The sequence below is a fragment of the Prionailurus viverrinus genome, chromosome B2 (genome assembly GCF_022837055.1).
Source record: "Prionailurus viverrinus isolate Anna chromosome B2, UM_Priviv_1.0, whole genome shotgun sequence".
In the NCBI taxonomy this organism is placed as follows: Eukaryota; Metazoa; Chordata; class Mammalia; order Carnivora; family Felidae; genus Prionailurus; species Prionailurus viverrinus.
In genome coordinates, this window is record NC_062565.1 from 109,241,965 (window position 1) to 109,269,367 (window position 27,403).

The 27,403-nt window shown below is 35.0% G+C and overlaps 1 long non-coding RNA gene across 1 annotated transcript; it reads left to right on the forward strand.

Annotated features, from left to right (window-relative positions):
• Window positions 1-12,304: 12,304 nt before the first annotated feature.
• Window positions 12,305-26,343, forward strand: LOC125165358 (uncharacterized). Its single transcript, XR_007152076.1, has 3 exons — window positions 12,305-12,383; window positions 22,348-22,469; window positions 26,270-26,343. It is a non-coding gene; the product is annotated as an uncharacterized LOC125165358 (long non-coding RNA).
• The last annotated feature ends 1,060 nt before the right edge of the window (window positions 26,344-27,403 follow it).

Below are 27,403 nucleotides of genomic sequence, written 5' to 3' on the forward strand. Positions count from 1 at the left end.
TTCCTTTGTTTTCCTGGGTACAGTTTCAGACTTACGCAGGTCCTTGAGTCTTAGACTTATCATTGGGTCTTCAGACTTATCCTTGGGTCTCAACTATGGGGTTGCCCCTCGGATGAAAAGATTACTAAGATTGTCTGGGCCCAAATGGTTTCCCCTCTCTCAGACATAAACGCATTTTTCTATTTCCTTCTTTCACCCACAATGAGTCTTCAATGTGCTCTGGGACAACAGGGTCTACTGCTCTTCCTTAGTGACCAAAGGCTCTTATGCCTTTCCCAAAGGAGGAACTGAATCCTTTCTCTAGGTCTGCCCAACCAAAGAAAGTTTTCTCCAATTCCTCCCTTGTGAGCACCCTGTGCAGGGCCATAGAGAAAAACCTGTAAACAACTGTTAACTATCCTGTATCTTTGGCCCTAAGGAATTCTATACTCTCATGCTATCCCACATTTGGCCTTCATTCACTAAAAAGTTTAGCTGAATTTTGTTATCCACTTGTGTCATGATGTCTCTTTTTTTCAAACTCTGTCATAGGTAAGCCAATGTTCATGTTTTATCTCTTCTTAGATTTCAGTCTAGTTGCTTGCTTTGCAAACTGTTCTTTGATGAATTCAGGAAAAATCACGAACTTGTAGATTATCAAGATTTTCTTGCAGTTAGGGTGAAGATGATGCTCTTTTAGTTTTATACATCCTAGCTGGAAACCAGAAATCAGTAATTTGAAAACAAACAAAAACAAAAAGCCTTATATATCTGGTTATTTTTATCCACTTTGTATTTTTTTAATCAAAAACAAATAAAAAAAACATTTTGAGTCTTAAAATGATGTTACTTTCATCCAGACATTTTCATTTGATTTTCCAGGTCACTGGAAACACAATCTTTTCATATTACTTCAATACTATTTCTGGAATCGACACCTTCTGGTTCATTCAGATGACATGAGGCTAAGTTGCATTTTATGCAAGATATTATTTACTTATTCAGTCCACAAAGATAAAACTTAAGGCAAAAGATATTTTGGAGAAATAATACCAATGCCAAATCATAAAATTCAGCTTTTGTCTTCTTAGCCCAAGGTAAAACAGTCACGAACACTGGGCTCACTTTTCTAGATCCCAGAGTTCTACCATTTCCTATGTCACCAACCTTGTCACCTTTTCACCATTTCCTATGTCACCTTCCTTATTGTTCACCAACCTTGGTAATGCCTCAGTGCCTGAAATGTTTTTTATTTTGTTTGTTTTGTTTTTCTTTGTTTTAATTCCATCTGGTTGTCTTTAAACAAAGACTTGCTTTAACTTTGTTGGTCTTTCATTAATATCTATATGGGTTTCAGATGATGTAGGTAGTATAAATTTGAGTTTCAGTCCTCTTAGAGAGTCAGTTTGTTATTTTGAATTTTCAGAAATTTTTCTTCCTCCACATAAATTAATGTCAAAGCAGTTATTTTTCTCACAAGTCCCTTTGTGTAATCTTACTTTTTTCTTTTTATTTTAATTCAAATTATCATTGACACTGTAGCACACGTTCCCTTCCCCACTCCCATATCTTGTATATGCTTAAAGGTTTTACTTCTGCCCATCTTCTCACTTGTAAAACGAGACCTCCAAGTTCCCAGGTTTAGCAGATTCTCTTAGGACAGGCACCAGATTTAACATTCTTACTTTGTCAAGTTGGTGCTTTAGATTCATTTTTGGTTTCTATGGCATATTAATGTATAAACATAGGCCAAATTTAAAAGTTCACAGATAATATTCATGCATCCACCATCTATATCTTACTATTAACAACTTACTGGGCTTACTATTAACAACTTACTAGGCTTACTAGGCTTGTTTTGTAATATATCTCATCATTTCACTATCACCATACCCCTTATTTTTAATTTAAAACTGAATCGTTGACATTTCCATACTTACACCTTAAATATATCAGCCTACAAATTAAATAATATTTTATTTTAATTGTAAACTTTAAATACAACAAATTGCACACAAATTTTAAGTGTATATTCACTGGGTTTTAACAAATGCATGTATCTAGGGGTGCCTGGGTGGTTCAGTCGGTTAAAAGTCCGACTTCGGCTCAGGTCATGATCTCATAGTTCGAGGGTTCAAGCCCCGCATTGGGCTCTGTGCTACCAGCTCGGAGCCTGGAGCCTGCTTTGGATTCTGTGTCTTTTTATTCTTTCTTTTCTTCCAAAATAGATTATATTTGTTCTGAAATGCCATAAAATTAGATACTTTTATTGTATTTGGTCTTTTGTATAAGGTTTCTTTCATTCAGCATTTTATTGAGATTCATCCACGTTGTTCCATGTATTAGGAATTTGCTTTATTGTATTGATGAGTAGTTTTCTATTGTACGAATCTACTACAGTTTGTTTATCCACTCTCGTGTTGAGGTACACCAGTACTTTTTTTATATAGTTTTTGGATTTTATGATTAAAGTACTACAACCATTCACATATACATCTGCTGGGGGAACAACTTCCAATTTTTACATAAGGTCCTAAGGTTGGCATTGCTAGGTAATAGGATGGGGCATATTTAATTTTGTAAGAGACTGCAAGAGCTTTCAAAGTGGTTTCACGTATTATACTCCAACCATGAGAAGATGCTTCATATCCTCACCAACATTTAGTGTTAAAAGTATTTTCAGTTTTAGTCATTTTGACCATTGTATAGCAATATTTCACTGGGGTTATAATTTTCACTTTTCTGATCACTAATGATGTTTATCAGCTTTTCATGTGCTCGTTGGCCATTTGCATGCCAAGTGTCTGTTCAATTCTACTGCTTATTTATTTTTTATTAGATTGTTTGTCTTTTTATTGTTGAGTTGTAGGAGTTCATTTTATATCCTAGACGCCAGCCCTTTCTCAGATATATCTTTATGAATCCTATCTTTTTGACACTTAGTTATGTATTTAACTGGCTTTAAATATGGATTTTTAGCGCTTTTATAGTGGGAGATTTTATTGGAATTTTTTTTTTTTAATTTGAGAGAGAGAGAGAGAGAGAGAGAGAGAGAGAGAGAGAGAGAGCACAAGCAGGGGAGAGGGACAGAGGGAGATTGGGAGAATCCCAAGCAAGCTCCATGCTCAGCACAGAGCCCAAGGTGGAGCTCAATCCCACTACCCTGAGATCATGACCTCAGCCCAAATCAAGTTGGTCAGGGGCACCTGGGTGGCGAACTCGGTTAAGCCATCCACTCTTGATTTTAGCTCAGATCATGATCTCCTGGTTCATGGGATTAAGCCTCCTGTCTGGCTTTGCACTGTCAGCACGTTGTCTGCTTGGGATTTTCATTCTCTCTCTCTCTGCATCCCCCTCAAAATAAATAAATAAACTTTAAAAAAGTCAGACTCTCAACCAACTATGTATGGCACCCTGGGATACTTCATTTTTTATATTTCCTGATATTAGAATGAACCCTTTATATTGCCTTATTTGCTGGTAGGTGCAATAGATTTCTGTTCACTCTAGAAGTAAAGAATTTGGGAGGATAAATTACTGTGTAATGATGACCTCAGTAGTACACACAAGAGGCATAATCAAATACTTTGTTGCTGAACAATATGAAAGTAGGTATAATTTAGATCACATATATTAAACATATGTGATCAGCACTGTTCTAACAAGAATAAGAAAATGTCCTTATCTTTGAGAAATACATAGTCTAGATGAAAATAGATATGATTAAATGCAAAAAATGTACAAGACGCCAAGTCAACAAATAAATATACGATTGTGTCCATTGGATATAAGCATGGTCATTACATATAGTAGTTAAAGATCACTGAAGGCCAACGAAAGCATAACAGCATCACAAATTTGAAATGAATCCTAAAGAACAATTTAGATATATAAAAAGAAAGTACTTGAGTGAATTCACAGAGGTGGAGAGAATCATGACATGTTCATAGTATATTACATTGGGACAATAAAAAAAAAGTTCGATCAGTTAAAAAGTACTATGCTATCAAGATCTTTGCAAATCGAACCAAAGCACAAGAATGTAAAGTAATAGGTGGGAAAGAGTCACATAAGGTCTGTGTGTGTGTTTATGAGGGGATTTGGGGGTGTTGCTAATGAGATGAAATTGCTATTTTAAGCAGATCAACTGGGTAATACTGCAGGTAGCAAGAATTATGTAATAGAGGCTGAAAGGAAAGTATGTAATAGAGGCACTACTTCAAACTTAATAGGAAAGAAGTCTTGGCCATGGTAAAGGCTGTGGGAAGAGAGAAATGCATGGTAACAAAGACTTTTCAAAGGAAAGAATAACCAAGGTATTTAATGAGTGGCAGGGAAAATATATATGAATGATGGTAAGTCGTATTATTTAATGAAATATAATAACAACTTAAAAATCTCCAGGGCACCTACAATAAAATCTTAAATTTTAAACTGATTAAATAAATTGCCCAATCTATGTAGACAGAAGTGAAATATATAAAGTCACATAGGCATGCAAATGTGACTCAGCTCACACCTGCTTGTTTTCCACAGAAAATGATTATTGAGAGTACCTTTTTGAGGAATTTAATCTGTTAATCTGAAAATGGGCATATTTTATAGAGACATCTTTTGCTTTTCTTATTAGTTATGTTTCCTTTTTTTTAATGCTACTGTCAACCCTTAGAGTTTATTGCAACACCTGCTGTGCTCTTTGAAAGTTATTTTCCTGTTTAGTATTTATTTTTTGAATACATGAACATCTGGTAAAAATTTACTTTAGAAATTCTCTCAGAATTCATCTGCTTCTAATATCCTACTTTCTAACTTTACATTATCCTCCTGCGTTACTGGACAGTGATATATTAGCATCAGAAAACAATTAGTTCTCATGAATCTTTAATATTCAAGATGATAACCAACAGGATTTATTGGGTACCTATTTTTCAATACTCTGATGAGCCTGCAAGGAGAAGAAAGATATATGATTTCATTCTTGTTTTGAAGAAGTTCATAACCTGGTTGGGGGGGGAGGACACTAAAACCTAACAGAGTGAAAAATACAAGGTAGTGTATAATTAAACATTTTATTGTATGGTTTTACAGAAAGATATAAATGAAGGCTGAGAAAAGAGAAAAGATGTTACAGAAGAAGAGATGGAACTTGAACAAAGGATAGGCTTTGGGAAGCTAGAACTTAAATTATACATTACAGCCAAGAGAAGACAAAGGAGATCATTTGGGGGCAGTACTTATTCTCATTCTTGCAATTTAACCTGAAGCCATTCTTGGTTTCTTTTTTTAATCATCAAATATTTATCAAATTCTTTTAGTTAAATTATAGACTTAAAATATTTGTGATCTTCCAGCTTACTAATAAGGACTTGATTTCTTAAGAGTGGGAGGTGCTATTTTATATATATGTTTCCTAGATCAACGCTGGGGTTGTCTGAAATTTTCTGCTGCTAGGAAAATGTCTCAGAAACTTTGTACTAACTTTAATTTATTGGTTTTATTTGGGGCAATTAGGAAAGAAATATTTTGGGCACTAAATCTAAGCCACAAATTTTCTCTTTCACCCTTCTAATAAAATTTATCCTGTTAAATCTTCACCATTTTATTTTAAGTTTATTTATTTATTTTGATAGAGAAAGAGAGAGAGTGGGAGCAGGGGAGGGTCAAAGAGAGAGAGAATCTCAAGCAGGTTCTGTGTTGATGCAGGGCTCAAACTCACAAACCACAAGATCATGACCTAAGCCTCAATTAAGAGTCGTACCCTTAACCAACTGTGTCATCCAGGTGCCCCAATGTTCACCATTTTAATGCAAAATAATAATTTCCTATTTCAATAATTTCCCATAAGGAAAATAAATAAATTTCACAAATATAGGATACACATTTATTGTCATTATTAATATTTTTAGAGAATGAGAGAGAGAGAGCGCACGAGTGTGGTAGAGTCAGAGGGAGAGAGAGAGACAGAGAGAGAGAGAGAGAGAGAAAGAGAGAATCTCAAGCAGGCTCCACACTAAGTGTGGAGGCTGATGCGGGTCTCCAACCTATAATCCTGGGATGAAATCAATAGTTGGTCACTCAACCGACTGAATCACCCATGCACCCCTAGGATACAAACTTATTTTTATATTGATAAATCAATTTTTTCCCTCTTTTTTCATACAGGTAGTGCTATAAATACAGGTTAAACAGTCAAGTATTTGTTTAAGTAAGGTAATTCTATGACAATCTCTTTACCTAGTCAATAATTCACAATATATAAATATGGACTGTGATATATATATATATATATATATATATATATATATATAGCAGATTACATTGCCTTGTTTAACACAAAAGTGGAATTAACTTTAAAAAGCTAATAATTCTCTCATTCATTTGAAGATTCTGTTTCCAAGTATATTGAAAAAATAAAAGTTTCCTTCGATCTACCAAAATAGATTGTTACCGATTTGGGGGCACCAAAGAAAAATATGGAGTATGCCTATATTTCAGTGTTCCATGTAAATCTTATGATTTCTGGTACTCAGAATTCTAAGAAGTAAATTTACTACTTAAAAGTTGCAGAAGAAAATTAAGGAGTAGAAACAGTCAGTTCTGCTACACACTATCTTTCTCACTAACAGTTTTATAAAAGAGTCATTTTAGAGCAATCCTAGGACTTGGATTTAAGTCTTGTAATTTAAGGACTTGTAATGTAAGACAGACATCTATCCATCCTATGCAGAATGATATGTTCATTGCCTATTCACTGGGATCTGTTGCACTGTGATTTCAAAATGGCACACTGTAAATGTGTGAGACAAATATCTACTGAGCCATCTGCTTCTAAAACATGGAAAATGGAAGTCATGGAGGACTTCAGCATCCACACTAGAATCAGTCACTCAATTCCACTGATTATACATGTTAAGTACCTCAAATGTATTCTCTTGAAACTATACCTCCATTATGGTCTTGGCTCAACCCTAAATCATCTTTTTACATAGACTATAGACATAAGCAAATTGTCCTAAAATTGAGCATGCTTTTATGCTATTCTGGCAGCAGAGGTAATGGATGCCTAAACAGGTCTATAGACATAGATATAGGATTATCTCTCTCCACATACACACATGACACACATATACATGCTCATGTGTGTGTGTACATATATAAAAATCCAAATATGTGTTTGTGAATCTTTACTAAATAAAATTTACCAATTTCCTAATTTCAGTAATGGCAAAGGCTCAGGGATAATCAAGATCCTTTTCTTTATTTGTTCTTGTTCTGCTTTCCCTCGAATCCTTCTTGCCTATTTCTCTTCTCTATGCTGGACCACACTGCTCTATGGTAATATCAGAAATGATATGCTAATTGTAAAGACTCTCTGAAACTGCTTCATATCTATTCTTTATAATATAGAGACTTTATACCTTGAATACAGTTTTTGATCAACTGTATTTTATTGCTTTAGCTGTTCTTTTCCTATTTTGCTATTTCACCAGTGGCAAGTTAAAATCTCAAGATATGCAAAATCCACCTTAGATTCAAATGTGTTCTGTAAAATCCTTTCAGTCTTTGAATAACTTTTTCAAATATATTTTGTTCTGCTGGTTAAATGGAAGGAATATTAAAGACCTTTTTGAATTTAGGGGCAGAACTTATCCTCCAGGCTGAATATCGCCTGGAAAAATCTTAACCACCATTCCTAGGAAGTTTTTTTTTTCCTTTCCCACCATTAAGCTCCACATGCCAGTTCCCTGTCCCTGAAATTTTTATTTCCAATAATGAAGTAAGAAATGATAAATGCTTTAAAGATCATTTAACATCCTAGTATTCCACAATTTTAAAATTGAGTTCTTTACATTGGAGTTAAAGGCTTTAGTTATTAATTTTGATTTAATATAAATTGTATTGGGTACTAATCTGAGTAATCAGTCTTCCAATTTTTTGATGTTGTCTTCCTTTCTTTTAACTACAAATACTGTTTTTTGTGTATGTGTAACTAAAATCTGTCCTGTATTTTGCTTATTTACAGATGACAACAGGTAAGTATATTTGCTCTTGAAAAGCACCAAGCAAATAATCGTCCCTGATACTCCCATTACCCAGGTATAATGAGGATTCACATGTACATGTCTATTCTTTCAGGTCTTTTTCTCAGTACATCCCCTCTCTTACTGGTAAACGTGATCATATTGGAGTTACTATGGATATGCTGCTTTTACTTTGATTAGATGTTTTTCAGCCATGTAGATATCTCCTATGGAAGTTTTTCATTAATTGTTTTTAATCTCCTTTCATCTATTTATTAGGATATGAATATTGAGATGCCTGGACCTTTTAGACAGCAGTCAAAAAAGGAAAAGCACTGAGGAAGCCAACACAATTTTCCTGCTGATTGAATGGGAGTTTCAGTCTTTTATATGATCCCATAGATATTTGCTGAACAATAGTGTCAGTCACATTGGAATGCTAAAACAGACCTCAGTCTCAAAGGTCCATTTTTTTGTAGCTGCAATATTAAAAATGAAATGCAGCCATAGGAAATGGAGGTAGGAAATAATTTTCTCCTAGTATTTCATGTTTCTACATTTGTCTGAAATTCAATTTATTGGAGTAGAAGTTTGATAGAGAGAGGGACAAAGACCCAATAGTATATAGAAATGCAAATTAACAAAACTTGAATCAATATTTATAATAAAAAAGTGCTAGCTACTACTTATCAAGTCATCACACTATTATACAATAGAAGAAAAGGACTTTTTATATATGAATATTACATATATATATTATGTAACACCTGTCAAACTATATTTTTTCACTTTTTTATGTTAGAGACAGAGCATGAGTGAGGGAGAGGGAGAGGGAAAGAGAGACAGAGAGAGAGAGAGAGAGAGAGAGAGAGAGAGAGAGAGATCTTAACCAGGCTCCATGCTCAGCATAGAGCCCAATGCAGGGCTCAACTGCACAACCCTGGGTCATGATCTTAGCCGAAATCAAGAGTCAGATGCTTAACCGACTGAGCCATCCAGATGCCCCACAAGCTATATTTTTAATATGCAGAAAATGTTCCCATGATCCTAATTCCTATGCTGCCTAAAATACTAGAAAATCTCAAGAACTGCTAGATTTCAATAAAAAGTGCTAGGACACTAAGAGAGACAGTAAGAGGTGTAGAGGCAGAAGTAGACATTAAAAGAATTACAGGTAGCTCAGAATACCACATAATACGTAGAACTGTAAGAAATAAAGTGAGATGGGAAGCAGGACCCAAATACCAATGATCAGGAAATTTGGACTTGATCTTGAAAACAATGGAAAATCTTTAAAAGTATTTAAACATCATGACATGACCAGATTTGTGCTTTGAATGATCAGAAAAAAAAAGAATGGATTTGAACAATAAACCTAGAAGAATATGTTATCATCCTTCAGCAGAGAGCACATGATGCCCTGAACTGTGACAGTGAGAATGAAGTGACATCCTGTGTGGAACAGCTCACCCATGGAAAGTACCTTTCCAGTGGAATCTTAGTCTAAGTGGCAGAAAGGCTTTCACCATGGGTTTCAAACAAATGTTACCCACAGAGAATGGAAAAATAGGCTCCTCTGGAATGAGTCCATTATACTCTAAATTTACTAGATTTTTTTCTGGAATTTCTTAAGCAAGATAGCAGATTACATGGATTGATTCCATGTCTACTATGTTGTTTTAGTTTTCAGTCTTTGGAAAACTTAGCCTCTCTTTGTCTCAAACTCCTTATTTGTAAAATAGGGATAATAACAGGATCCATGAAGTGATGTGCTGATACATATTTTAACAACTGGCTCTAGGGGAATGAGGCAGCTGGTAAATGTTTAACAACTGGCTCTCTGAGGTAGGGAGGAAAACCATAGTTTACCGTATTTATTGATTTCCATGGTATAAATTATTACACTATGGCCATTTTCAAACTACTTCAACTTGATATGAACCAACTTATAAAATTCCTTGAAAAATGAGCTCCTGGCTCTCCTAAGCCAGTACAACACTGCTCTTGCACATCTCTAAATTTATTTACCTCAGAAGACTATTATTAGTATTAAACATGCAAATACATGCAAAGTACTTGCTGCACTGCCTAGCACATATTAAGAGCTCCATTATGTTAGCTATTATTATATTGATTCTGATAATTTTCATTCCCAACTCTAATTATGATTATGTAAAAAAATATAAATTGATTGCTCTATTTTTTCAATTATTTTTTAGAAAGTCCTTGTGCTTAACAAATTTCTAACTAAACAATTTTCATAAAATACCTCTTATTTCTTATGTTCTCCCAAAGGTGCATAGTTTTATTCCAGTGAACTTGGGGAAATTATTTCTAATTATTTAGGAGAGTTATTTCAGTTCTCCCATTAACTTTTGTTGAAGTTAAATTATCAGAGAAAATTTAACAATGGATTATTTCGAGACTTCTTTTTGAAAGTGTCTTTATAATGCAGATAATGTGGGTTCAGCTATGAAGTGCTATATCTGTAAAAATTCATCTTAAAAATAATCAGTATTACTATTATATACTTCAAAATAAATTCCTAAGGTACAGATCCTTACTACTAAGAATGAGGTATAAGTCACTAACTTTCACCAAATCATAATGGCATATCTTTATGTTTTTTTCTTTCTTTAAACAACTATTTCTATATAAATGTATTATCACTGAGAAATTCACAATTTGGAAATTAGTGCACACCAACAGATAAAATGAAATTCAGAAACAGAAAGAAAATAGTTTCACTTACTCTTTTTTATGACTATTACTTTATAATGAATAATCATTTCTAGAGTAGGATGTGAAACTAGACCAAGGTGGGATTTTAATAGAGAACATCTCATATTAAAATATGATTGCTAAAATATCTGGCTAGCAATCTTGGTAGAAAGCAGTTTTACCTAAAAACTAGGATACCTGGAATGATAAGGATCAACAAATTCATGGGGACATCAAAATAGAAGGTTTGGAATCAGGTGTCCTGAATCATCCAGTTGTGCCAGTATGATAAAACTTTATCATGATTCAAAAATATTGAATTCAGATAAAAAATAGCAAAATACTAACGTTATGGTCCACAATATATATGTACTATATCACCAATTTAGATACATGTATATTTCACCTTAAATTTTAAATGAGTCATTTGTTGCTATGTTAGGGGATAAACATTTCTTAAAATAAGTTTCTTACTTAACTCATGTACTTTGAAGATAGCTTAAAAATCTCATTAGGTGCACAGATACACACACACACACACACACACACACACACACTCACTCACTCACTCACAAATACAGAGCTATAGAGTTTTCCTAATACTTCTTTATGGTTACAAATTCAACTCTTTCACCACTGCAGTAATTTTTATATATGTTTTCCAGCATTATAATCCAAAGAGCAACATGTTGTCCTTCCCTAAGTCTTAGTTTATTCCATGAGTGATGGGAACAATCAGTCTATATACTGAAGGCGCCATCTCCACTCATCAGTGACCAATAAAACCCCTAGGAAAGAGAGTTGTTTTGACACTCGTTTTCAGGACAAAGAGACAAATCACAAGAGACAGTGTGCAAATAAGTACAGTCAGTTTAAATAGTCTTGACTCATAGGGGTATAAACACAGAACAATTTTATTTTTCCAATGACTTCTACCAACTCTCATCTGTTATTCAGTCCTCACCCTTTCCTGTTGAATGGGCAGTCATCTTTAGTGGAAGCTCAGTCTGATTCTATACCTTTTTTCCTGTCACCTTCAGTTATTAAAAGTGCCATTCCAGTTTTTAAGACTCAATCTTCTTCATTTTAAAACTTCAGTATCACCATGATTGTTTAACCCCAGCTAGCCTATTGCATTATTTCCCAGAAGAATAGAAAATTCATATATCTTTGCCATGTTTCTTCTGTACTTCTTATCTTACCTTTGTTATACATTCCCAGTTCTCTTCTTTATACCCTGGCAAAGTCCAGCACATTAGCTCAGTAACTCCCATACGGGAGATATTTACCCAGTATTTCTTGAGTTAAAACAAAAAAGAGGGTGGGTGAACTTCCTAATTTTGTAAGAATAGTCTATCTCTTCCTCAAATAAGAATGGGGGAGTGACATCAGCATCATGACCACATGAGTCATTCTTTTATTCTCTCCCCTTCAGTTCACAACTTACATGGACATCCATGACTGAAAAAAAGGGACCTCTGCACAGCATACCAGAACACTCAAGAGATCCTTCTATCTGTGCATCCAAATGTGAGAGGTTTGGGCTGTGGAAGAGGCTGCAGAGTGAGGGGAATGGCAGGAGAGCTGGTAGCAGCAGAGGCAGTGGTAGCAGAGAAGGCAGCAGAAGACCCCGCACTGGGACAGTGCAACTTTTCTGGAAAAGTAGGTGAAGGGTAAAGGCAATGCATGGGGTTTATCTGGCCCACATTCAGTGGGTGGTGGTCCCACGGATCTTTCTGAAAAGAGACAGCAGTGACTAGGTGGAAGGAAGGGAAAGGGAAATAGGCGACAAAGAGAACTCAAAAAAAGTGTCTCCTGCTCTTTGCCCAGAGATTCTAGCAAGAGGACCACCCATGGACTTCTGAGATGCGTTACCTAAGGATCTGCCTATCAGGCATGCCCTAGTGCTTAGTACATACCTTTTCCCACACTACTGGCATCCCTTTTCTCCCAGCAGCTTTTTTTATATGCATGCTCCTCAACCTTAGCAGGAGTCAATTTTGAAAACAAAAGGAAATCTCTTAATTACCAACTGTTGAACTGTAAGAATCAAAATAAACAAAACCCTGCCTAACAGAAAAAATAATCACTACTTCAAATATGGTCGTAGAAACACTTTTTGTTAAACATCATGAGAAATCATGGTAATACAGCATTACAAGAAAGAAAGTGACAACTTTTCAGCTACCAAACCCAAAGACACTGAATATTGCTACCTAATTGATAAAATTCAAATTACCTCTTATAAAGAAATTCAACAATCTATAAGAAAGCTCATAAAGGCAATACAATGATCTCAAAAATAAAATTAACAAATGGAAGGAGTACTTTACCAAATACATTGAAATTGAAAAACAAAACAAAACAAAAAACAACAGACATTCTGGAGCTGAAGAACTCAATAAATGAAATAAAGAATGCATTAGAATGCACTAGAAAGAGCAGATTAGATGGAAAACAGAATTAGTAAGCTGGAAGATAAGAACCTAGAAATATTCAGGGGAAACTAGAGACAGGACTCAGATTTTTAAAAAGTGCAGAAGTGCTGCAACAACTATCTGAATCCATTAGAAAAGCCAATATAAGAATATAAAAATTCCCAACAAATAAGAGTCCAGGAACAGATGGCTCCCCTGGGGAATTCTACCAGACATTTAAAGCAGAGCTAACACCTATCCTTCACAAACTGTTCCAAAAAATAGAAAGGGAAGGAAAACTTCTAGACTCATTCTATGAAACCAGGATTACTTTGATTCCCAAACCAGACAGAGACCCAGCAAAAAAAGAGAACTACAGGCCAATATCCCTGATGAATATGGATGCAAAAATTCTCAATAAGATACTAGCAAATCAAATTCAACAGCATATAAAAAGAATTATTCGCTCTGATCAAGTGGGATTCATTCCTGGGCTACAGGGCTGGTTCAACATTCGCAAATCAATCCATGTGTTACAATCACATTAATAAAAGAAGAGATAAGAACCATATGATCCTGTCAATCGATGCAGAAAAAGCATTTGACAACATTCAGCATCCTTTCTTAATAAAAACCCTCGAGAAAGTCTGGATAGAAGGAACATACATAAACATCATAAAAGCCATCTATGAAAAGCCCACAGCTAATATCATCCTCAATGGGGAAAAACTGAAAGCTTTCCCCCGAGATCAGGAACACAATAGGGATGTCCACTCTCACCGCTGTTGTTTAACATAGTGTTGGAAGTTCTAGCATCAAAGGCATCAAAATTGGCAAAGATAAAGTCAGGCTTTCACTTTTTGCAGATGACATGATACTATACATGGAAAACCCAATAGACTTCACCAAAAGTCTGCTAGAACTGATACATGAATTCAGCAAAGTTGCAGGATACAAAATTAATGTATGGATATCAGTTGCATTCTTTTACACTAATAATGAAGCAACAGAAAGACAAATAAAGAAAGTGATCCCATTCACAACTGCACCAAGAATCATAAAATACCTAGGAATAAACCTAACCAAAGATGTAAAAGATCTGTATGCTGAAAACTATAGAAAGCTTATGAAGGAAATTGAAGAAGATATAAAGAAATGGAAAACATTCTGTGTTCATGGATTGGAAGAATATTGTCAAAATGTCAATACTACCTAAAGCTATCTACACATTCAATGCAATCCCAATCAAAATAGCACCAGCATTCTTCTCAAAGCTAGAACAAACAATCCTAAAATTTGTATAGAACCACAAAAGAACCCGATTAACCAAAATAATATTGAAGAAGAAAACCAAAGCAGGAGGCATTACAATCCCAGATTTTAGCCTCTATTACAAAGCTGTAATCATCAAGACAGCATGGTATTGGCACAAAAACAGACACATCGATCAATGGAATAGAATAGCGATTCCAGAACTGGACCCACAAATGTATGGCTAACTCATCTTTGACAAAGCAGGAAAGAATATCCAATGGAAAAAAAGACAGTATCTTTAGAAAATGGTGCTGGGAGAACTGGGCAGCAACATGCAGAAGAATGAAACTAGGCCACTTTCTTACACCATTCACAAAAATAAACTCAAAATGGATAAAGGACCTGAATGGGAGACAGGAAAGCATCAAAACCCTAGAGGAGAAACCAGGAAAAAACCTCTCTGACCTCAGCCGCAGCAATTTCTTACTTGACACATCCCCAAAGGCAAGGGAATTAAAAGCAAAAATGAACTATTGGGACCTCATTAGAATAAAAAGCTTCTGCACAGCAAAGGAAACAACCAACAAAACTAAAAGGCAACCAACGGAATGGGAAAAGATATTTGCAAATGACATATCAGACACAGGGCTAGTATCCAAAATCTATAAAGAGCTCACCAAATCCATACCCGAAAAACAAATAACCCAGTGAAGAAATGGGCAGAAGACATGAATAGACACTTCTATAAAGAAGACATCCAGATGGCCAACAGGCACATGAAAAGATGCTCAACATCACTCCTCATCAAGGAAATACAAATCAAAACCACACTCAGATATCACCTCACGCCAGTCAGAGTGGCCAAAATGAACAAATCAGGAGACTATAGATGCTGGAGAGGATGTGAATAAATGGGAACCCTCTTGCACTATTGGTGGGAATGCAAACTGGTGCAGCTGCTCTGGAAAACAGTGTGGGGGTTCATCAAAAAATTAAAAATAGACCTACCCTATGACCCAGCATTAGCACTGCTAGGAATTTACCCAAGGGATACAGGAGTGCTGATACATAGGGGCATTTGTACCCAATGTTTCTAGCAGCACTCTCAACAATAGCCAAATTATGGAAAGAGCCTAAATGTCTATCAACTGATAAATGAATAAATAAGTTGTGGTTTATATATACAGTGGAATACTACTTGGCAATGAGAAAGAATGAAATGTGGCCTTGTAGCAACGTGGATGGAACTGGAGAGTGTTATGCTGAGTGAAATAAGCCATACAGAGAAAGACAGATACCATATGTTTTCACTCTTATGTGGATCCTGAGAAACTTAACAGAAGACCATGGGGGAGGGGAAGGGGGAAAAAAAGTTACAGAGAGGGAAAGAGGCAAACCATAAGAGACCCTTACAAACTGAGAACAGGGGCACCTGGGTGGCTCAGTCGGTTGAGCGTCTGACTTCGGCTCAGGTCATGATCTCGCAGTCTGTGAGTTCGACCCCCGCGTCGGGCTCTGTGCTGACAGCTCAGAGCCTGGAGCCTGCTTTGGATAATGTGTGTATCTCTCTCTCTGTCCCTCCCCTGCTCATGCTCTGTCTCTCTCTGTCAAAAATAAACACTAAAAAAAGAAAATTTTTTTAAACTGAGAATAAACTGACCGTTGATGGGGGTGGGAGGGACATTGAGGAGGCCACCTGTTGGGATGAGCACTGGGTATTGTATGGAAACCAATTTGAGAATAAATTTCATATTAAAAAATAAAATAAAACAAAACAAAAGAAAACAAAATAAAATAAAAAAGAATAGTGGGAATTTGAGAAAGAGAAAAGGAGGAGAAAGGGGCAAAGCTTGCTTGCTTATTTATTTATTTATTTATTTATTTATTTATTTATAAATGTTTATTCATTTTTGAGAGAGAGAGAGTGTGAGTTCAGGAGGGGCAGAAAGAGAGAGGGACAGAGGATCCAAAGTGAGTTCTGTACTGACAGCAGAGAGCCTGATGCAGGGCTTGAACTCAAGAATCAAGAGATCATGACCTGGGCTAAAGTCAGACACTTAACCAACTGAGCCATCAAGGTGTCCCAAGGCAAAATTTATTTAAAGATAGTAGCAGAGAACTTCCTGAACCTAGAAAAGGAACTGGACATACAAATTCACAATGCTAATGGACAACTTATTATCTCAATGTAAAAAGACTGTCTCCAAGACACATCATAGTAAGACTGTCAAAAGTCAATAATAAAGAATTTTAATGGCAGCCAGGGGGGGAAAATGACAGTACCCTACAAAGGAATCCCCAGTAGGTTATCAGCAGATTTTTCAGCAGAAACTCTATAGGCCAGGAAAGAGTGGGATGACATATTTAATAACTGAAAGATTGAAAACTGCCAGTCAAGAATACTCTATCGGCAAAGTTACCCTTTAGATATGAAAGAGAAATAAAGGCTTTCCCAGGCAAAAAAAAAAAAAAAAAAAAAAAAAAAAGCTGACAGAATTTGCCACTATCAGAACTGCCTCATAAGAAATATTGAACGGAGACCTTCAAGCTGAAGACACAAAATTACAGAATTTTGACTGAAGTAATAGAATTATAAAACTGTAACTGTCTTGTAAGAATAGTATATTAAACTCTTACAGAATAAAGGTTAAAGAAAAAGAGCATTAAAAGTAACATAGCTAGTATAACTCAGTAACAAAATCACAGCATAAAAGTAGATAATATGTGATGTCAAAAATATATAAGGGGAAGAGTAAAAGAATGGAGCTTTTATAGGTATATAAAGATAAATTGCTATAAGCAGAAAAATGACTATTTTAATCTATGTAATGTTGTATAAACCTCATTGTAGCTGCTACATAAAATCTACAGCAAGCAGATGAAACATATAAAAGGAACAAATCACCATGAAAAGCCACTAACTTACAAAGGTAGACAGAAACAAAAGGAAAATGAAACAATAGTGATTCTAACAAACCAAGAAACAACAAACCCTAGAAGGCAAAAGATAAAATGAAAGTAGTAAATCCTGGCATATCACTAATCACCCTAATGTAAATGGATCAAATTCACCAATCAAAAGGCACAGAGTGGCTGCAAAGGTTAAAAAAAAAAAAAAAAAAGGTAGACCCAACTATATGTTGCCTACAGGTGACACAGTTCTAAAGGCATGCCTAGGCTTGAAGTGAAAGGATGGAAGATAATATTCCAAGGAACCAAAAGCCAAAAGAAGGCAGGAGTAGACACCTTATATAAGATAAAATTTACTTTAAGCCAACAAGGGGAAAAAGAGATAAAGAAGGTCATTATGGAATGGTAAAGAGTCAGTATATCAATTTTAAATATATTTTCTTCCAACACCCTAGCACCAGAGTATGCTGTGTAATAATAACAGATCTTAAGGGAGAAACAGACAATAATATGATAATATGATAATATGATAATAACCCACTATTAGCAATGGATAGATAATCTGGACAGCAAATCAACAAGGGAATGTTGAAATTGAACCATACTTTAGAACAAGTGGATTTAATAAACATATACAGAATATTCCATCCAACATCAGCATAACATATATTCTTCTCAAGAGCACACGGAACATTCTGTAGGTTAGATCAAGTGATAGGCCACAAAGCAGATCTTAGCAAATTTAAGAAGATTGAAATCATACCAGATATCTTCTTTGACCATCAGGGTATGAAACTAGAAATCAAAAACAAAAGGAAAGTGAGAAGATCTACAAATGTGTGGAAACTAAGCAACACACTTCTAAACAATCATTGTGTCAAAGAAGGAATCAAAATGGAAATTTGTAAATTTATCTTAAAATAAAAAATGTGGAAATATAAATATTGTGGGACACAGAGAAAGCAGTTCTGAGAGGAAAATTTATAACAATAAACACATATTTTAAGATCTTAGAAAGATCTCAAACAACCTACCTTTTCACCTCAAGGAACTAGAAAAAGAATGAATTTAGCTCAAAGTTAGCAAAAGGAAGAGAATAATATTAAGATCAAAGTGAAAATAAACGATATAGAGACCAGAAAAATTATAAAGGGTCAACAAAAGTAAGAGCTGGTGTTCTGAGAGATAAACAAAATTGACAAACCTTTAGCAAGAATAAGATAAAAAGAGAGAAGACTCCAACAAATAAAATTAAAAATTAAACAAGAGACATTACAATTATGCATAAAATAATAAGAGACTAGTAGGAAAAAATATATGCCCACAAACTACATAACCTAGAAGAAATTGATACATTTGTAAAAACAAAAAAACCTACCAAGACTAAATCAGGAAGAAATAAAAAAAATATGAACAGATAAATACCAAGAAAAGATTGAATTAGTAATCAAGAAATTCCCAACAAAGAAAACTCTGGGACCAGATGACTTCACTGGAGAATTCTATGTATATTTAAAGAAGAATTAATACCAATGCTCCTCAAAATCTTCTAAAATATGTGTTGAGGAGGACACACTTCCAAACTCACTCTACGAAACCAACACTACTTTGATACCAAAACCAGATGCCACAAGAAAACTGTAGAAAACTACATAGAGAAAACTATAGACCTATATCCCTGATGAATATAGAGCAAAATTCTGAACAAGATATTAACAAACCAATTTCAAGAATACATGAAAAGGATTATGAACCAGGATCAAGTAAGATTTACCCCTGGGATGCAAGAATAGTTCAACATATGAAAATCAATAAATCTAGTAGGTCACATCAATAAAATGAAAGATAAAAATCACATGATCATCTCAATAGACACAGAAATAGTATTTGACAAAATATAACATTCTTTCATGATAAAAACCCCTAACAGATTGGATATAAAAGAAACATACCTCAACATAATAAAGGCTTTTTATGACAAACCTATACCTAACATTACACTCAATAGAGAAAAACAAAGTATTTCCTCAGAGATCAGGAACAAAACAAGGATTCTCACTCTCACCATTCCTATTCAATACAGTACTGGAAGTTCTTTCTAGAGCAAATAGACAAGCGAAAGGAATAAAAGTAATTCAAATTAGAAAGGAAGAAGAAAAACTGTCACTATTTGTTGATGATATGATCTTATTACACATAAAAAAAAAATTCCAAAGAGTCAGTCAAAAAATTGTTGTCATTAATCAATGATTTCAGTAAAGTGGCAGGATACAAAATCAACATACAGAAATCAATTGCATTCCTCTACACTAATGATGAGGCTTTTAAAAAGAAATAAAGAAAACTATCCCATTAACAATAGCATCAAAAACAATAAAATACTTAGGAATAAACTTAACCAAGAAAGTGAAAGATGCAAGACTTTGCTGAAAGAAATTGAAGACACAAATAAATGGAAAGACATCCTTGGTTTGTGTGTTGGAAAAATTAATATTGTTAAAATGGTCATATTACCCAAAGCCATCCACAGATCATTCCAATCCCGATCAAAATACCAAGGGCATCTCTTTTTTTTTTTTACAGAAATAAAATAAACAATCTTAAAATTTGTGTGGAACCACAAAAGATCCCAAATAGCCAAAGCAATCTTGAGTAAAAAGAACAAAGCCAGAGGTATCATACCTTGCAAATTTCAAACTATTACAAAGCCATAAAAATAAAAACAGAAAGGTACTGGCACAAAAATAAATACACTGATCAATGGAACAGAACAGAAAGCTCAAAATTAAATCCCAGCATATACGGTCAATTAATACTTGATAAGGGAGCCAACAATACCCAATGGGGAGAAGGTAGTCTCTTCAACAATGGTTCTGGGAAAACTGGAGAAACACATACAAAACAATGAAATTGGACCCCTATTTCACAACACTTACAAAAATTAACTCAAAACCTGGATCAGAAAATTAAACATAAAGTATGATATCATAAAACTCCTACAAGAAAACATAGGGAAGAAGCTCTTAGATATTGGTTTTGGCAATGATTTTTTGAACATGATGTCAAAAGCACAAACCACAAAGGCAAAAATCAATAAATGAGACTACATCAAACTTAAAAGCTTCTGCACAGCAAAAATATATGTATAAAAATAAATAAAATAAAAATGGGCACAATAAAAAAACAACCTACAGAATGGGAGAAAATTTTTGCAAACTCTATATTGAATATGGGGTTAATATATAGAATATATAAAGAACTCAGTCATCTTAATAACAACAAAAATTAAACAATCTAATTTTAAAAAGGGGGAAAAAAACTAAATAGACATTTTTCCAAAGAAGATGTAGAGATGTCCAGCAGACACATGAAAAGGTACTCACATCATTAATAATTAGGAAAATGCAAAATAAAATCACAATGAGATATTACCTCACACCTGTTAGAATAGCTATCCATCATCAAGAAGACAAGAAACAACAATGCTGCTGAGGATGTGATGAGAAGGGATCCTTATACATTGTTGGTGGGAATGTAAGTTGGCCCAACTGCTATGGAAAACAACAATAGGAAGTTCCTTAAAAAATTAAAAATAGATCTACTGTACTATGCAGACATCCCACTTCTGTGTATATACCCAAAGGAAAATAAAACAGGATTGTGACAATGTGTACACTCTCCATGCTTATTGTAGCGTTATTCACAAGAGCTAAAATATAGAAATAATCTAAATGCCCATCAATGGATGAATGGATAAAATAAGATGTGGTACATATATGCAATGAAATATTATTTGGCCATGAAAAAGAGTCTGTCCTTCCATTTGTGACAACATGGATGGACCCTGAACACATTATTTTAGGCAAGGGAAGTAAGAAAAAATAATACAAGTACTGAATTATATCACTTACATATGGATATATATACAGCCTAAATCTGTAAAAAAAATAGATAGTAAAATGGTAGTTACCAGAGGATGGAGTGAGGGAGAAGAATGATGATGTTAAATGGTACAAACTTGTAACAAAATAAATAAGCCATAGAGTTCCTATGCACAGCACAGTATAAGGAATATAGACAACAATATTATACTATAACTATATAATGTGATAAGTAACATTACATTGGCAACCATATTACAATATATAAATGTATCAAAGTAACTTGCTGTACACCTTGGATTTATACAATTTTACATGTCTAATTTATTCAATAAATTGAACAGCCACTGTGAAAATAGTATGGTGGTTTCTCAGAGAAAAAAAAGCTCAGGGTGGGAGTGGGGGGTGGCTAGAAAAACTGCTTATTGTTCTTGAAAAACAAAAACAAAAACTTGCCTTTAGATAAGCCCACCAACCAGTTTGGTTTCTGATTCTAAGATATCCCAGGAGTTACAAAACAAGAATAAACCCTACTAAAAAATTTCACTGGAGAAGTCAGTATTTTTTTAACTACCATATAATGTCTTCTCTGCAATTTCTGTGCATTTCTTATCCTCCTTTAATAGAAAAATGTTTCCCAACTCAATGATAATGTATTATAGGTAACTTTTTGTCAATTTGGGGAATCAATATACATTCAACTCTAGTATGGAGAGCAGTAACCCTGAGGATATATGTACTATCCTCAGTCATCAAGGAGAGATTAAATATCCAAATACATTTTTACTAAAGTGTCTCAATAAGATCACAATAGCTTTTATTTTTTTAATTTTTTTTAACGTTTTATTTATTTTTGAGACGGAGAGAGACAGAGCATGAACGGGGGAGGGGCAGAGAGAGAGGGAGACACAGAATCGGAAACAGGCTCCAGGCTCTGAGCCATCAGCCCAGAGCCCGACGCGGGGCTCGAACTCACGAACCGCGAGATCGTGACCTGGCTGAAGTCGGACGCTTAACCGACTGAGCCACCCAGGCGCCCCCACAATAGCTTTTTAAAAAAAGAAAAAATTCTAGTATATGTGAAAATCAAAGTGATACTATCTTAATTACCATGCTCTATAATAATTCCAATTATTTGAAGCTTTGCTCTATTATATTCTGTAGAGAATTAAAAACAAATACAGCATCATCCTGAAATTCCAAAGTTCCCAGTGTAATGCATAAGGAACCTCAAAGCATCCTTCTGAATGGATTAAGATTCATCGATCCTACCCACATAAACCAAGGTGAGTTATTAAGAAAGAAGTAAACTGATGTTAGCAGTCCCTTTCTCCAGCTTCACCCCAGAATGTAACTTGCTTTGTATATCTTAAGAATACAGGGATATGATAGAACAGGGAGCATAAGTCAGGAAGAGAGCTTCTGTGTTCCAGGGCTAAAGGGAAGAACTAAAGATAGAGGTTGGTACTCTGAGTGGGAGAAGATTAAGCTGGGAGGCACTAAAAAGTTTAAGCTTTTCTGGGGTGCCTGGGTGGCTCAGTCGGTTGATCTCAGGTCATGATCTCGCCGGTCTCTGAGTTCGCGCCCCGAGTTGGGCTCTGTGCTGACAGCTCAGAGTCTGGAGCCTGCTTCTGATTCTGTGTCTCCCTCTCCTTCTGCCCCTCCCCCACTCATGCTCTGTGTGTGTGTGTCCCTCTCTGTCAAAAATAAACATTAAAAAAAAAGTTTAAGTTTTTCTAAAAGTTAAGGAGGAAATAAAAAAACAAAATCTTTATCTTAATCTGTACTTCTTTATATTTTAAGCAGCTTTTTCTTAAATTACTAATAAACTTTGCTTTGTATAATTAACTGGCTTGTTATTTTATATATATAGGTTTTTGATAGCTGGAGGTACAGAACTATATTTCTATCTTTTTGTAAAAGTCCTACTCTCTCCTATTTAGAAATATTTATTTTAAAACCAACCAATCTAATATTTGTAGTACCATTCTTGCTCATTCATATTTCCCATATCCCCCACCCTCTCTCTTTGCCTAGTCTCTCTTTCCCTATCACTTTATTTTAAAATATTTCCTTGTAAGTTTTAATTTTTTAATGTTTATTTATTTTTAGAGAGAAAAAGAGAGTGTGAGTGGAGGAGGGACAAGAGAGGGAGAGACAGAGACAGAGTCTAAAGAAGGCTACAGTCTCTGAGCTGTCAGCACAGAGCCTGATGCAGGGCTGGAACTCATGAGCCTTGAGATCATGACCTGAGCCAAAGCTGGATGCCTAACTGACTGAGCCACCCAGGCGCCCCTGTAACTTTGTTCCATATGCAGTTTTGTAAACAGTATATGACAGTGCTTTAATTAGGAAGCTATCTAATTATATAATATTTTGAAGGCTCAAGTTTAGAGAATGGCCTTACCTTATGTTGATTATTTTATTTGTCTTCCCCTTAGTTTTACTGATTTGTATTTTATTGTTATTTTGAAAGGTCTACTGTACTCTTTTATTTCCTTAGTGGCCATCTTCCCTTTATCTACTCTCAAAAATCACACATACTTCTCTATTTTAACATAAAACAAAATACCTATTGGGGTGCCTGGGTGGCACAGTCGGTAAAGCATCCGACTTCCGCTCAGGTCATGATCTCACGGTTTGTGAGTTTGAGCCCCACGTCAGGTTCTGTGAGGACGGCTCGGAGCCTGGAGCCTGCTTCAGATTCTTTGTCTCCTTCTCTCTCTGCCCCTTCCCCACTCATGCTCTGTCTCTCAACAATGAATAAACGTTAAAAAAAAAAATTTTTTAAAAAAGCTATTATTTTTCCCAAATAAATAAGCTTAAGTCTTTGGGATATTTTCATTGATCCTTCTCTATTCCTCCTCTCTCTTTTCTTTTCATTCTCTAAACCATTTAGAAAGTTTTATTTGTCTGTATTTTCTTCCCCCCTCCAACTCTTAGGTATCCAAATGTGTTACACGCAAAGTCATTTTTTTCTGTTTCTAAAGTCCTATTTAGCACATTTTTATAAAAGGTACTTTTAAGTATATTTGACTGTATATTTCTAGAATATATATTTCACTGCTCACAACTGTCTCCTTTCCTTTTCATCTTGTCGAAGTCTCCATTCTGATTCATTTGTCATTTGGGTAGTGTCGATCAATTTTCTTAAATACTTTGTTTATTAAATCATCCTACAAATTCATGTTCTACCCATTGTGGCTGTATAACAAGCCACTCCAAAACCAAACTGACAACATTTATTCTATCTTGAATCTGCATTTGGGCATGGCTCAACAGGAACAGCCCATCCCTGTTCTACTTGGTATTGTCTGGAGCTTCTGGAAGGCTGGGGGCTAAAGTAATCTGAAGGCTCATTCACTCACCTATTGATGTGTGGAAGTTGATAATTTGAAAACTCAAACAAGAGTCTAAAAGAGCCCCTCTTAAAGTCTCTTTCTCTATCCTTAAGTAGACGTCTTGTACGGTGTCTCTAGAATGGCTGCTTCAGGGAAGCTGGACTTCTTACCTTCAAAGGCATACATTCCAAAAGAAAGAGATAAAGAGAGAGAGGCCAAGCATACGGTATAAGGCCTTTTATGATCCAGGATGAAAAGTCACAATTCGAAGCAAATATCTAAGGCCAGCCTACATTCCTAAACTCATGAGAAGAGGCATTAGAATCCACCTGTTAATGGGAGAAATGCCAAAGATTTTGCAGAAATGTTTTAAATTTTCTAGAGCCTGTAGCATGATGATGATAACGATAATGGTGATGAAGATGACTGCGTTTTCAGAATAGCACAATCTATGTCCAGGTACATTCAACTTCAGAGAAAGTTATCTTCATTATGTGTTTAATTATCATCTCTGTTAATATAAGATATAAAAGGGGAACCAGACTTGAAAATTCCCTGAGTTGGGGCACCTGGGTGGCTCAGTCAGTTAAGAATCTGACTCTTGATTTCAGGTGAGGCCATGATCTGTGGTTCATGAATTCAAGCCCCACATCTGGCTCTGTGCTGATGGTACAGAGCCTCCTTGGGATTCTCTGTTTCTGCTTCTCTCTCTCTCTGACTCTCTCAAAGTAAATAAATAAACTTAATAAAAAATTTTTAAAAAAAGAAAGAAAATTCCCTGAGCAGACAAAAATTAGGTTAAGCAAAACCTAATTTAGCATATCCTATAACATAAGCGAAACTTAACTTGGGTTTTTCTTGTAAATGCCTCTAAAAATCATAAATAAAACCTAAAATGTTTTTTAAAAATGGCATAAGATAACCACTTTTAACCAATACCCTGCCACTGCAAAAACCCCAATTCTATAAAATTAATTATTACAAAGATTAATACTTTGCAATACGTGTATAAACTGTCCTATAGCAACATGCCTTTGAGCTTCATTTCACGATTGATTTGAAGATTCCTCATTTGTGTACTGTTCTATGCACAATAAACTCATTAAATACAATTTTACTGATCTGTTTTTTTTGTTTTTTTTTTTTTTAGCAGTTTCTGGGTTTTGATATCTCCATAATTGTTTTTTTCCTTATTTCCAGAACTCTGGTCCCCTGAATACACTATCCATATTTATTTTTTCCACTATGTTGTTACCTCACTGCAATATATGTTTTGCATATATTGCAAACATACCTCACACAATATATGTTTTTCACCATATATTTTAATGTTTATTTATTCTTGAGAGAAAGAGAGACAGAGACAGAATGTGAGTGGGGAAGGGGCAAAGAGAGAGGGAGACACAGAATCCGAAGCAGGCTCTAGGCTCTGAGATGATAGCACAGATATTTTAGAACTCAAAATCAATTTCCTTTTCCTTATATTATTTCATTTGTTTATTAGGGAATTATATCTTAGGTTCCAAAAGCTCTTTTAACTCTTGATTTGATTCACTGAAGTGATTCTAACATGTGTGTGTAGATAGATATATAGATATATAGATATAGATATAGATATATATTTTATTTAGGCTTTTAGATATCTCCCTCACAATCTTATTTCACTGGATGTATATAGTTTGTTCTACCTAAATTTCCTCATTCTAACAGATGAAACCTAAATGTGTTGTGTTCTTCCTCTGTAGATTCACAGATCTTGTGTCCTATCTTAACTGATAGCTATCTCCCAGATTTGGAAGGTGAAATGTTCTTTACTTCTTGGGATTGCTGGTGTAGATGCAACAGATCACTGTTCCCTGCTAAGGTACATGCAGCCAATCCCTCTGTTCCTGTCTCCTTGTTCTATCAGATTTGGGCAATGAGGACATCTTGCCACCCAGTCCCTTCCTGGTCTCTTGGGAGCCAAAGAGACAAGGCACCTTCAGGGGGAAGTGTGGATTGATGTCAACTTTTCTCAGTGAGAGTCCATAGATCTCTGTGAGCCAAACTCTTCCTGGAATGTAATTTTCTGTCTTTTTCTTTTACAGCATCCTCAAAGCTGATCTTCAGATGTTCAGATTGTGCTCAAACTGTTCTTTTTCTTTTCTTTGTTTTTTGTTTGTTTGTACTGAGGTTTAACCTTAAATAAGACCAAACAAAAATGCTCTTCTTAGACTTAAAACCTATTACGTATCCATAAGGAAAGAACTCTTGGCATTGCTTGCCTTCTTAGTATCTACGTTCTCAATCCCAATCTCATGAATTTTAACTTCCAGCTGTGAAGAAGTTAACTAGGAGTTACAGATTTCAGTTAAAATGAAGCTGCATGTTTGTACCATAATAGTTTCCTTTAGACTGTCCAAACTAGAGTTCCTTACCTTAATAGCTTATTCGCATTGAATAGGTTTCTTCTGCTAGCCGAACAATTTTAACTTTTTTGCGATTTAGGTATTTTTGCTGACACATTGGCTTTAAAAGAGACCAGACATTTTCTTTTCATGACTTAAAATTATATCTTGGATATGACCAAAGATAGCACATTTAGAAAAACATGCAAAGCAATAATTTCCTCATAACTGCTTAAAAGTGGTTTGTATGTGAAAAATACAAATAACTCTGGGAAAACTTTTTTTTATAATTTCAAATTATGTTAGAGACAAGTTGCAAATAGTGTCTAAAGAGGATTGAAAAATCCAATGCTCATTTCATTTCACAAAGAACAAACAAAAACATAAACCTAAGATAAAAAAACTAAAGGAGAATTGGAAGAGGTCCTGTCAATTCCCTTACCAAAATGTTAAGTTCATACTCATTTCAACAACAACGACAACAACAACAGT